The sequence below is a fragment of the Gossypium hirsutum genome, chromosome A10, assembly GCF_007990345.1.
Source record: "Gossypium hirsutum isolate 1008001.06 chromosome A10, Gossypium_hirsutum_v2.1, whole genome shotgun sequence".
Classification (NCBI taxonomy): Eukaryota; Viridiplantae; Streptophyta; class Magnoliopsida; order Malvales; family Malvaceae; genus Gossypium; species Gossypium hirsutum.
This window is the reverse complement of record NC_053433.1, coordinates 9508426-9521852: the sequence shown is the minus strand read 5'-3', so window position 1 is coordinate 9521852 and position 13427 is coordinate 9508426. Positions and strand designations below refer to the sequence as shown.

General features: G+C 32.2%; 1 non-coding gene across 1 annotated transcript; it reads left to right on the top strand.

Moving 5' to 3' along the window:
• The first annotated feature begins 2894 nt into the window (after nucleotides 1-2894).
• On the top strand, nucleotides 2895-3001 carry LOC121208996 (small nucleolar RNA R71). The gene has a single exon (XR_005904114.1). It is a non-coding gene; the product is annotated as a small nucleolar RNA R71 (small nucleolar RNA).
• Nucleotides 3002-13427: the final 10426 nt, after the last annotated feature.

The window sequence follows — 13427 nt, the reverse complement described above, 5'->3', positions numbered from 1 at the left end:
TGTGGGATTGGCGCGCGATAAGGGTGAGGAGGAGAGGAGATAGGCCGAGGGAAGGGGTTCATCAGAATGGGGGAAGGCAAAAGAAAAAGGGAAAGGCTAAGGGGAATGGCGGTGGCCAAAATTGCAAGGTGAAGACTCACGGCGGCTAGGGTTTTGGTAATTTGGGGAAGATGAAAGCAAAAAGAAAAAGTTAGGGTTTGAGGGTTAAAAGGGGGACACGATTGTGTAAGGCCCATGTTGGGCCACATGGCTATGTTACATGCCCATGTGGTGTGTTTTAGGCCCGTGTGTGTTTTAAAAATACAAGCCCAGTCTTCTCACGGCCTCAGACACGCCCGTGTGTCCAGGCCGTGTGGTATACACTATCATGATGAATGGCCATGTGCAACCTCCTTTGCTTCTCCCATGCCTGTGTGACCTCCCACATGCCCGTTTGGTTTGACCGTGTCTCGCATACAACCATGTGACTTGCCCGTGTAACTCTCTAACTTGTTTTAAAATTGAAAATTTAGCTCCAGGTTTCACACAGCCTAAGACACGCCTGTGTGTCCAGGCCGTGTGGTCCACACGACTGTGTCACACACTCGTGTGGACTATTTTAGGTCGTGTCTCTGTTGATTTTTAAAAAATTAAGTCCCAGGATCCACACAGCCGTGTTGCCAGGTCGTGTAACTCACTATTGATTTCCTTAAAGTTTTAAACCTAAGTCTTAGGATCCACACGACCAAGGACATGCCCGTTTGTTTAGGTCATGTGGGTTACAAAATGCACTTTTTTGTTTTTTAAATTTTGAAAATCAATTAATTTTAAAAACTATCATGAGAGATAAAATTAAGAAATTAGCAGTGTTAATGCTCGGTTGCCACCTAAGAAATGCTTATTTAAAGTTTAAGATCGACTTACCTCATATTCGCACCGTCACGATGGTTCGTAGAGTCGAAACTCCTCTTTCTAGTTGTCAGTTCTTTTAACAAAATAAGGTTTGAGTCAAGTAACATTTACCTTGAAAGTGCCTAATTCAGAATGCATTACCTCGACTATACCGTATGGGAAGACATTCAGTACCGTAAAAAGAGTTGCTCCATTTGCATTAAGCTCTGAAGTGGCAATTCGAGGGTTTGTTTTATCTAACAATATCTGGTCCTCAACCTTAAAGTGGTTTGTTCCCTCCTTAAGCTCATCATGGTGTCGCTTCAGTTTTGCATTATGTATTCTCGGTTTCTCCTTGACATGTGTCTGCCATTTGTCTAGTTCATCGATCTAAAGCCTTCGTTCTTCATGAGTTGTTTTCTTTTTCATCGCATATGCTAGAATGTGACTCTATCATGTTTTTCTGAGTGGTTTCTTGCAAAGAAGTTTGAGCCACATGGTTACTCATACTAACAGAACTCGTATAATCATCTCGATCACTAGATGTCTTTACAGAATCACAAGCTTGGAGTTTAGTTGTTTCATTGCCTGCATGAAGTATTAATTCTCCTGTACCAATATCAATAATAGTTCTAGCAGCTTCTAAAAAGGGTCATCCCAAAATTAAAGGTATATCACTATCCTCATCCATGTCTAAAACAACAAAATCAACTGGGAATATGAATTTATCAATTTTCACAAGTACGTCTTCAACAATACCCCTAGGAAATCTAATGGTTCTATCTGCTAATTGAATACTCATCCTAGTTTGTTTGGGTTTCCCGAGACCTAGTTGTTTAAACATTTTATAGGGCATGACATTAATACTAGCCCCTGAATCAGCTAAAGCATTATTAACATTTAAACTACCAATTAAACAAGGAATAGTAAAACTCCTTGGATCTTTCAAATTGTTGGGTAGTTTATTTTGCAATATGGCTAAGCACAATGCATTTAGCTCTACGTGCGACGAATTATCTAACTTCCATTTGTTTGCCAAAAGCTCTTTTAAAAATTTTATGGAATTGGGCATCTGCGAAATAGCTTCAATAAATGGTAAGTTAATATGCAACTTTTTCAGAAATTTAAGAAATTTACCAAATTGTTCATTAGTATGGTCTTTCTTCGTTGCATTCGGATATGGAACTCGAGGTTTGCATTCCTTACCAACTTGTTTTTGTTCATTCTGGCTTACCTCTACCTTACCTTTACTTACCATATTTTCTTGTCTCGGTTCTAGTTTAGAGTCAACTAACCCTTCTTCATCTCGCACAGTAATTACATGAAGTTGCTCCCTTGGGTTAGTTTCAGTATTACTAGGCAAGCTACCTTGTGATAATTCTGAAATCAACTTTGCAAGTTGACTGATTTATCTCTCAAGCCCTTGAATCGACGCTTGTTAAATTTTAAGTGATGTTTCGGTGTTTTGGAATCAGGTTTCTGATACCGAAATAAACTTCATCAACATCTCCTCAAGATTCAATTTTTTCTCTTGTTGGTAAGGTGATTGAAAACTTGAAAGGGGTTGTGGTCTTTGGTTTCCTTAACAACCCCAAGAGAAATTGGGATGGTTCCTTCAACCTGCATTATAAGTGTTACTATAGGATTATTCTAAGACCTAGAATTATTACCCATATAGTTGAATTGTTCATTCTCTATGCTAGGACTATGGGGTAAATATTCTGAATTGTTCATTCCTCCTCTATTTGTATCGCATTGCATCACCAGATGTACCTGCGTAGAACCATATAAACCATCAATATTGTTACTTAAAAGTTTTACCTGATTCGATAACATGGTGACCGCATCAATGTTAAAAACAGGTCTACTTTTGTCGGCTTTGTCCTTATGACTTGCCATTAATAATTATTCAATGACATCTCCTCTATAAACTCATAAGCCTCTTCAGGTGTTTTATTATTCAGAGTACCATCAACAGCTGCTTCAAACCGTTGTAAAAAGTTTGAACTTGTAACCATAGAGGTAACCCATGGTGAGGGCACCTTCTCAATAAATCCTTATACCTCTCCCATGCATCATATAGGTTCTCTAAGTCCATCTATATGGAGGAAGATATATCATTCCTCAATTTAGCTATCTTAGCTGGTGGGAAGTACTTTAATAGAAATTTCTCGGTCATTTGGTCCCATGTTTTGCTTTATTCTCAACGAGAAAGGGAACAACCGTAAGAAAATGGCATCATTGGAAATGCCATTTATCTTGAAAGTATCGCAGAATTCCAGAAAATTAGCCAAATGAGGATTTGGATCTTCGTCTTGCAAACCATCAAACTGAACAAATTTTTGTATCATCTGAATAGTGTTCGGCTTCAGTTCAAGATTATTCATAGAAATAGTGGGTCTCACAATACTCGATTTAGCCCCAGTTAGAGTGGGCTTGGCATAGTCGTACATAGTACTAGGAGCAGGATTCAGATTTGCAGGGTTCGCAGCAACCACAGGAGGTAGCTGATTATTTTGATTTTCAACTATCTCCTCAGTAATAATTATCATGTCCTCTTGCTCTTCCACTATATTTTGTTGACTTTGCCTTGCTTCTCTACGATTTCTACGAGCTGTGCATTCAATTTCGCTATCAAATAGTAATGGTCCCTACGAGTTTCATCTAGTCATAAACTAAAGAAACCAGCCAAAAACAAACAAAACAAAAATTAGAAAACAAAAATTAAACTAAAAAAAATAAAATTTTAAAAATGGCTAAATTAATAAAAATCGAATGTTCCTATAATTTTAGTCGCCGACAACGGTGCCAAAAACTTGGTGAGTCACTAAACTAACTAAAATTTATGACAAAGGCAAGCGCACCTATCGAATAATAGTATAACTATGGTGAGTCGGGAATTTTGTATCCACGAGGACTAAAAGTACTAGTAATTAGCTTTCTTCTATTATTTAGCCTATATATTGAAGGGGCTATTTTTAATCTAAAATTTAACTAAACTAATTACTAAGAACGCAACAGAGAATGAATTAAGAAAATAATCGAATAAACCAATGATATAGACAATACTCAGGAAAGAATCCACCTAGACTTCACTTATTATTCTGAATCCAAATTAAACGATTTATTCGCTTGTGCTTTGATCCGTAAAAATCCCTAAATTATGTTAATATCCCTTTCAATAGTAAAAACAACTGACTTTAGGTTAATTAATTGAAATCTCTTTCTAATTAAAACCCCTATTGTCACATTAACTCGATCTATAGATTCCCCTATTAGATTTGGCTCTAATCTTGTAGATTTATGTCGTCCTATTTCTAGGATTGAATGCAACTCCACTCAATTATGCTAGATCAACTCTTAAACAGGAACATTTTCTCCACTAAATAAGCACATTTAACATGAATCAATATCCTGAAAATATCAAAATACGAAATAAGCATACATAATTGAGAACAAGGATTCAAGTATTTATCATGTAAATTAGAAATTAAATAACAAGATCCATCATAGTTTTCATCTTCCCTAGGTACCTAGGGAATTTAGTTCATAATCTGGGATGGAAACATCTCAAAATTAGAATAACAACAAGACATAAAAAAAAACCTAATAAAACTTCAAAGGAAATTTGAATGGAGATTTTCAATCTTATAGGAGATTTGCTTCTGAGTTGATTCCGACGGCTTTCTTTGAGTAATTTCTTTGTTCTTCTCTGCGTGTCCTCTTCTAGTGTGTATTTATAGACTTTAAAATGCTCAGAAAACCTAAAAGTTGGTTCCTGAAAATAGCTTTTTTTGTTCGATTTTGGCAAGTTTTTTGCTCCTTTCACTTCCCTATGCTCACCTAAGTATAGAAACATAAATTTAAAGGATTAGGAGAATCAAATTCACTAATTTACATAATAAATAATCCAAAAACATGCCAAGCATGGGATTAAAACATGTTACTTTTATGGTTTATCAACTTGTTTTGGAAATAAAATCAAAATTGGAATAAAATCCCGAAACAGATTTTATTCACTTTGAAAAAATTTATTTTAATTTTTTTTCTTTCGCCTTGGTGTCTCGTTCGTCTCAGATTAGAGAATTGCAAAATAAATAAATAAATTTTGTCTTAAGATTGTTGGACAAAACACGTAATTAACTAATGAAAATCATAAACTAATAAAAATCGTAACAAAAAGTTGAAATGGAAAAGAAGAATAGATATTTACTAACGTTGAGGCCTGTTTAACATAATTTCCTTAAGATAGATTTGGCCGCTCCTACAGTACTTGGAAAAACGTTAGTTGAATGTCTCCCAGGATATAACAACACAATTAGGAAAGTAGTAGCACCTCTGCAGCGATCAATGAGCAAACATTGTTTTTTTCTATCGCTAGAACGTTGGGAAAACATGGAGAGGAAAAGAAGAATTTGAGAGCAAAATAAATTCGGTGTGAGAAAGTATGAGTGTGGAAAAATTCTTCAAAATTTATATCCTTTTATAGGCATTTAGTATGGTGGAAGTTTTTGAAATTTCCACAAAACCTGCCATAAAAGGAGCCAACAAATCAATTTGATTAAAAATTAAATCAAATTGATTGGAATCAAATAAAATAAGATAAATGTCCTTTTATAAACAAATTATGTATGTCTGCTGAGAAAAAATAATTTTTTATTGGGCTAAAATATTCGCAGGCCCATTTTGGGACCTACAGTCCAGACATTTCGCGTCACCCATGTTCAAAGATTTTGTGTGGGGCGCACCCGCATGACGTGGGTGACAAGAAAGTCCGGACTGGTCAGGCCCAAAATGGGTCTGTAAATATTTTCATGAAAGTAAATCAACTCATGCTCAAAACATGCCAATTAAAAACATTACACATACTAGCATCATACAATGCCAAAACATGCATAAATTTGATCACTTACCAAACCTATTACCTAAATTCAACCATTATCACATTTTCATGAAGATGTCAAATCCAAATTAGACCATTTGTACACCAAAGGCCTTTATATGCATGCCACAATATCTAAGTTCAAAATAAGTTATAACTACCATCTCTAGATAGTTTGTGCTCCCTCATTGATTCGACTCGACAATTCTAAAATTTGGAAATCTACAGGTAAGGAAAATAACCATAGTAAGCATTCAAAGTGCTTAGTAAATTCAAATGGAAACTAAACATACCTTGATCATTTAAGGCATAATTAACTAAAAAATCTAGCATTCAAATTAGTTACCCTTAGGCACATTATGTTACAACTAAATGTATAACAACATCACCAAATAAATGTGTTAGTCACATTCCCAGTTCATAGATAATATCAAGACTTTAATAAATCATATAACAATACACATATCAACATAAAAAAATTACCATTTCATTTCCAATCAATTTAATATAGCCCAATGGAACTATAGTAAAATAGACTCGGATACATGGGAATAAGTTGCTCACACAAGCTGATAGTATATTAGGGTTGTTCACACAAGCTGAGAGGTTACCCATCCGAGCTAAACCTTCAATACGTATAACCCGAGAATTTGAAATGAATGCTAGATCTTATAATATGTATAAACCCTAATTAACCCTATGCGTAACCCTAATGGCATGTCATACATAACTTAACCTTTGACTTAGTTCACGCGGGCATTATTTCTATATAAATGTCAATATCAATCCCTGTACATAATTTCATTTTTCATTTATAAGTCATATAATCCATCAATAATAATGTTTTCACATTGTACTATTTCTAGATAGCCATTATTTATACGAATTTAAAATTCAGTCCATTTCAAGACATATGTGTCAATTTCACTAATTCTACTCAATTCTAATATATGTATAAATTCAAATATAATTCATATATAAATTAAATAAAGTGGTAAATTCTATATGAACTTACCTATTCGAAATATGTAAAGTGGATATTTTAGGGGGCTAATATGCAATTTCAGCTTTTTCCCGATCAACTCAACTTCGATCCGATTCTTGATCCAAATAATCATTTTATATGACCAATCAATACCAAATATTTTCATTCAATGCTATGATATGTATGAACCCATATGAACTCAATTTTTTATACCCAAAAATTTTACATTTTATTCAATTTAGTCCCTAAACTCATGATAGTCATAACTTTAAATTCCTAGCTTCAAATTAAAATTTGCATTCACAAAATTTTATTAGGAACCTTATACTTTCTTACTTTCTATCTAGTAAAAAATTAACAATTAAGCTAAATTAACTTTACAATCTAGTCCTTTTCACAATCTAAGCTTACAATCTATCAATTCCAAACCTAATTCTTCAAGAAATCATTGATGGAAACCTTCTAAAACTTTAATAGTTTTACAACTTAGTGCATGGGCTAGCTAAATCAAGTTACCATGACATCAAATCTCTAGAAATTACAAGAAAAAAACTTGAAATCACTTGCCACTTTTTGGCCAAATGGTGTAAAGCCTCCTCAGGTTTTCTTCTTCATGGATGACATGAAGATGAAAAGATGAATCATTCATCTTTCCCCCCTTAGTATATATAGTTTAACTAAAGTTTAATTAACTAGCTTAATTAAATTAAACATGGATTAATTAACCATAATCATCCACTAACCATTCTTAATGGATTTCATCATAATTATCCACTTTCTCTTATTTAAAAATGGCTAAATAATCATTTTGACCCTTTGGTTAATTGCCATTTTAATCCCCAAGTCTTTTGTCTATTAAAAATCTATAGCGATTGAAAATTTACAAATTAGTCCCTAAACATTAATTAAATATTAATATGTAACAATATATTATGCACGTAAATATTAATATGTACTATTCACGGACTTGGTTCATAGAAATGGGGTTCCAAAATCGCATTTTCTGATACCACTGAAAATCGAGTCATTACACCATTGTATTTTGTCGTGTTATTAGTTGTTAGTGTTATGTCATCACATTCTAACGGCTTTAATGCAAAGGTTCTTTAGGTACTAGTTAGCTAAAAAAAAAGGTACAAATTAGATACAAGTGGCCAAATTCAAGGGGAAAATATACATTAAGCCTAATTTTAATATAAAAATATGGTTTATATATTAAAATTAAAATGTACAAACAATCAATATTAATTGCTCAAAAATATTTAAAATTTATATTTTATATATAAAAATATTAATACTGAGTTATAATAAAGTATCTTTTATATTTTACTATAATTTAAGTTTATATATATTATAATATCAATGAATTTGACTATCATTAAAAGCATATTTTTTACTTTATAACATTATGTTTAAAATAGACACTTTATCTTCTCAGAAAAATTTTTTTCGCAACATTACTAAATAATTAAATCTTAAACCAAATAACAAGTGGTTGGAAAAAGTGGTAGCAAACTTCTCCCAAGGCATTTAGACTAAATTCAAATCCTCGAATCATCATTATTAAATAGTTTTACTCAAATACTACCTTAATTTGTAAAGCATAAAATAAAAAAATATTTCTTAAAAATAATTTTTAAAAACACTTTTTAAAAACTTTTTTAGAAATATCGCTAAGCTGGCCTGTAACGGATGTTATTCGATTTAGATGGTTATGTTATTTTAATTTCAATTATGATATTGAGTTTTAATAGGTTAAGTAGGTCGGTCATTGGTCCATGAAATGTATCACTAACCAAATTAATTGACTTATAGCAAACATAAAAATATGTGATCCGAGATGTTAAGCCCAACTCGATATTTAGATTTAACTAACTTAATCGACCCAACATAATTGGATTTAGTTATTTCGATTATTGTCAAAAGTTAATCCATTGTCAGAAGAGGTGAGTTAAATTAGTTTTCGATTTTTTGATTGGAATCTGATTTTTTATTTTTTTAAAATCCAATCGAGTTAACTTGACTTGTCTCCTAATTACTTACCTCAATTACTTATGCATGTGAATAGGCCGGGAGAAAAGCTGTTTGTTTATATATTTATAGATTATAAATTGTCGTATAACAATAAAATCATCACCACCTAATAGTTGAAAAAGATCAATGTGACTTTACCAGCATAAACGCCTTCAGTTTCCTGCTATAGTTATTATTCTTTCATCCATCAGTTTATTGATTTAACATTTAGCTTGGATTGTTAACGATTTTTTAATTTAATGGTAAGATATTTGTGCGTATGATATGATAGCTTAATGGTTTAGAAATTAAATTGTCCAATAAGATTTATGGTAACACCACGACTTGGTTTAAGAGTTTCAATTAAGTCAAAGCGTTACCTTCGATCACCGAAGTCAACCTGTAAAGTTATTCTTGTATTTCCATTGATTTGTAAGGAATTCATGCTTTAGTTTTTAGAAAAACATTCATTTATTAAACGTACTTGACTTATTAATTTATTTACAGTATAATTAATGTGAAGTTTTGAGAAACAGCTTTTAGGTTTTTAAGAAAAGACCTATCAAAATTTTAAGTATTTTGTAAAGTAGCTGAAAACATTTATGATTATTAGTTTTCTAAACCATATAACATGCATTTATCAAAGTTTTAATTAAGTATCATGCTTAACATAAATAAACTAGATAATCTCAAACCTAAGATGTGAAAGCAGGAAATAATTAATAATTACAACCCAAAAAGAATAAAATGATTATAAAAACTTTAACGGAAACTTTTTAAATAAACGTAAAATTAGCTGCTAATCTGAGTCCCCTCGATGCCATCCCAAGTCCTAGTTTCTCCGCGTTACCTGAGAGGTAAGAAAAAAGGGGAGTGAGCTTATGACAACTTAATGTGTGAGTCTAATTTTTAAACCATTGTAAATAACGTAAGAATAGTAAAGCATTCAATCTATGGCATAATAGAAATTTAAGCATAATATGAGGAACATTTAGTAAATCAACGGATATGCATATTATACTCATGATGCAATGTAATTATATGTGACATCTCTAATTTGACCTTAGACGAAATGTGATTTCGGGACCATAAAACCGAGTCAAAAGTGATTTTTAAAAAAATTAAATTAAATTTGCATATCTTTATGTGTGGAAGTGCATGTGTGAAAATTTGAGATTGTTAATTTAGTCTCATGAATGTGAATTTCATTTGATTGACTTAGTTGAGAACTTAAGAAAATATGATAGGTGAATATGTAAGGACCAAATAGTATTAAAATAGGAAAGTTTGGGTTTGCATGTCAAAATGCCAAGTTTATACAAAGTGGCCGGCCAAGTAAGGATTCTCTCCACTAAGTTTATATTATTTATAATTAAATATTGGTAAGTAATTTAAAACAGATGAAAAATAAAGATTAATAAAAGAGAAAATAGAAGAGGGGTGTTCATTTCTTCTCCACCTTGCCAAAACCGAAACAAAAAGGAAGGAAATAGGGAAGTTTTCATTAAGGCAATTCGGCAACCCTTTTTCTAGTTGGAGGTAAGTTTTGAAATGTTGGTTTTAACTTCCTTCGTATGTTGAGCTAATTGTTAAAATGCATTTCGGCAATGTCATGAAAAATCAAACTTTTATGGTGGTTTGGGCATTAAGCCGTATATCAAGAGGTTAGGAGTAGAGATTGTTTCATGTTGTATTGAATAAGTAGAGATTATTATGAGGTTGAAATTTGTGGAATTTTAGTTAAGTAATGCTTGGTACATTCGACCATATGGGTTAATGGAATGTTTATTTTATTTGTTAATTTCTTTTATGAGAAATGGATAATTGTTAAAGCCGAATGAGTTAGGATGGATAGGAGAGTACAAAATTTATGTTATGTGATAATTTAAGTAGTTGACAGAGACATGGAAGAAGGAATAAATTGATATTCTTATGTTTTGAGAGTGAAAGGTCTAATGAAGATATAGTAAATTTAAATGCATATTTTAGTTTAAATGTTAAGTAGAATTTGGTTAAAATAGCTTGATATATGTGTGTTTGCCGATTATTTTGTTTATCAAGATAATTGAATGACCAAATTTTTGTATTTGAAATTTTGTTTGATTAATTAAAATGGGCATTAAGATGTCGAATTCATGAAATTAGAAGTTTATGAGCTTGATAGATTTTAAATGATTGCTAACCGAAAATGAACTTAGCTACTAAAATATGAAAACGTGAGTTACCGAAGTTGATCTTGTAATGTGTCGAATTATTAGAATAGATGAAAAGTATGTTTGGATATGCATTAAGTTTAAAAGTTAAATTTTAAATTATGTATGGGCAAATACTGAATCTCTGTGTGTGTGACTATGAGAAAGAAGTATAAATTAGGGTTATGATGATTGAGTTATTTTATTTGCTTAGCTGGAGTTGAAGTTCAAGATTAAAGGGAGCCAAGTTCTTTCAAAGGGAAAGCGAAAGCGGTGGAGTAGCCGATCGGAGTTGTTCATCCTATTAAAAAGGTAAGTCCTTAGGCAAATTAAGTTAGATAAGATATCATAGTATGTATGAGTTATTGGGAATAGAATGTGAAATTTTTGATCAATCTATGTCAAGGGGATGATTAAAGGTAAGGAAATACAGCACTATGTGTGCTAGATTATGTGGCACTATGTGTGCGAGAAAACATTGCACTATGTGTGCGAATAAGTAAGAGCACTATGTGGGCTTTCAAATCGAGCACTAAGTGTGCAATGTTGATTATGGAGTATTATTTGTGGAAATCTAAAATGCATTTGGAAATTTAATTGGAAATTTGATTGATAGATGGAGTGACTTGGCTTACGCTTTAATTTTTTTTGGTTTGTATATTATATATATATATACGTCAATGGTAGTATATGACAATTGCCATGGTATTTTAATTATGTATATTTGGATTAAGAGTACATGGTGAATTCGGGTAGGTATGTACCAAATGCATAAGGTACGTTTGTGACCTAATATTTCCTTTTGATATCATGGTTAAATTCAGTTAATATGGAGTTAATTATTTAGTTTATAGATGATTGAATTATTATAGTATTAAATTTTCTTAGGACTTACTGAGTTAACAACTCACTCGGTGTGTTTTTTTTTTGTTTTTACATAGATCATCTTATCAAGGAGAGCTTGGGAACCATCACGAAGTCATCACAACTTTTGTCAACCTTTTTGGTACTTTTGTTTTAAACCTTAGTAGACATTATGGCATGTATAGGATAAAAATTTTTGGGAGGTTTGCTATTTTGGTATAATTGTATATAAAGTGCCATACAAATATGGCTAAAGTTCTATGTATGAAATTAAAAATGTTTGGTTACAAATCTCAAAATGTAAATTAACTTGATTTAGAACTTCATAATTGTGATAGGATTGGATCATATATTTTTACATTATGTATGTGTATTTGGTCAATAGGGGATAAATCATTAAACGAACAGAAGGGTTTTAATCTGGTAATATTATTCATTAGATCTAAGGTTTCACTATTAAATATTTTTTTATTATTTTTTTTATCTCAAGTGTTCTATTGAAGAGTTGAGCAGGTTATGTTATATAACCCTATTTTAGTAATCAACTCGGATTTGGGGTGTTACATTATAGTTTTAATTTCCCACTCATTTATCCTATCCACCCTCGAGCATTGCTCGACACTCCAAAACACATATCAATAACTAACCATCCCGGATTTCCCGATGAAGATGGTTGTTCACTTGTCACCTGTGATGATGACTTTTACTACAATAACTTACCATCCCAGTTGCTCGATTTTGATGACTTTTTAAACTATCACACTGGTTTATCCGATTTTTGGTGACATTTTCGCCTACTTCATGCAGTACTAACTTTCAATGTAGACTTAACATGCCACTATCTCTTACGAAACTCCTCCATCTTCATACCCAATTATATGTAATTATGCACATATACTTAGCTTATTATGTTATTTGTCATCAATTGGTGCTACATTTAATATTTTATTCTATCATTTAATGGCAGGTGTCCATACATTCATTCGCGATCAATTTCACATAAATAAATAATTTAATTGAGCTAAAATAATTTCACATATATTGTATCTTCATGCGATTTAACATGCTTAGTTTGGCTAACACATACATAAGTAGGGTTCACACTTACAGGGGTCATATTTATAGGGTGGCACATACAGGCTCGAATGTCTAGGGGTTTGCACAGGTAGGGCTCACATCTAACGGTTCGCATATACAGGGTTCACACATCTAGGTTCGCATACTAATATATATGGGGTTCACATAATTAAACGCATGGGTTTGCATTTTATAGCATATAGGGTTCGATGCATTAACAAATAGGTTTCTCATGTAGTAACAGATAAGGTTCGCATGTAATAACAGTTTGGGGCTCACATGTCATAACCTAGAGCTCGCATGTAATAACATAGGGGGTTCACATGTCATAACCTAGGGTTCACGTGTAATAACATAGGGGGTTCGCATGTCATAACCTAGGGTTCAGATGTAATAACATAAAGGGTTCACATGATTAAACAAATAGGGTTCGCATAAATATACTAAAGGTTCACATAATGAATCCTATATGATTTTGCATATGGGTTTACAATAGGGGTTCGCATCAAAGGGTTTGCATAATAAATCTTCTATGATTTTTAAT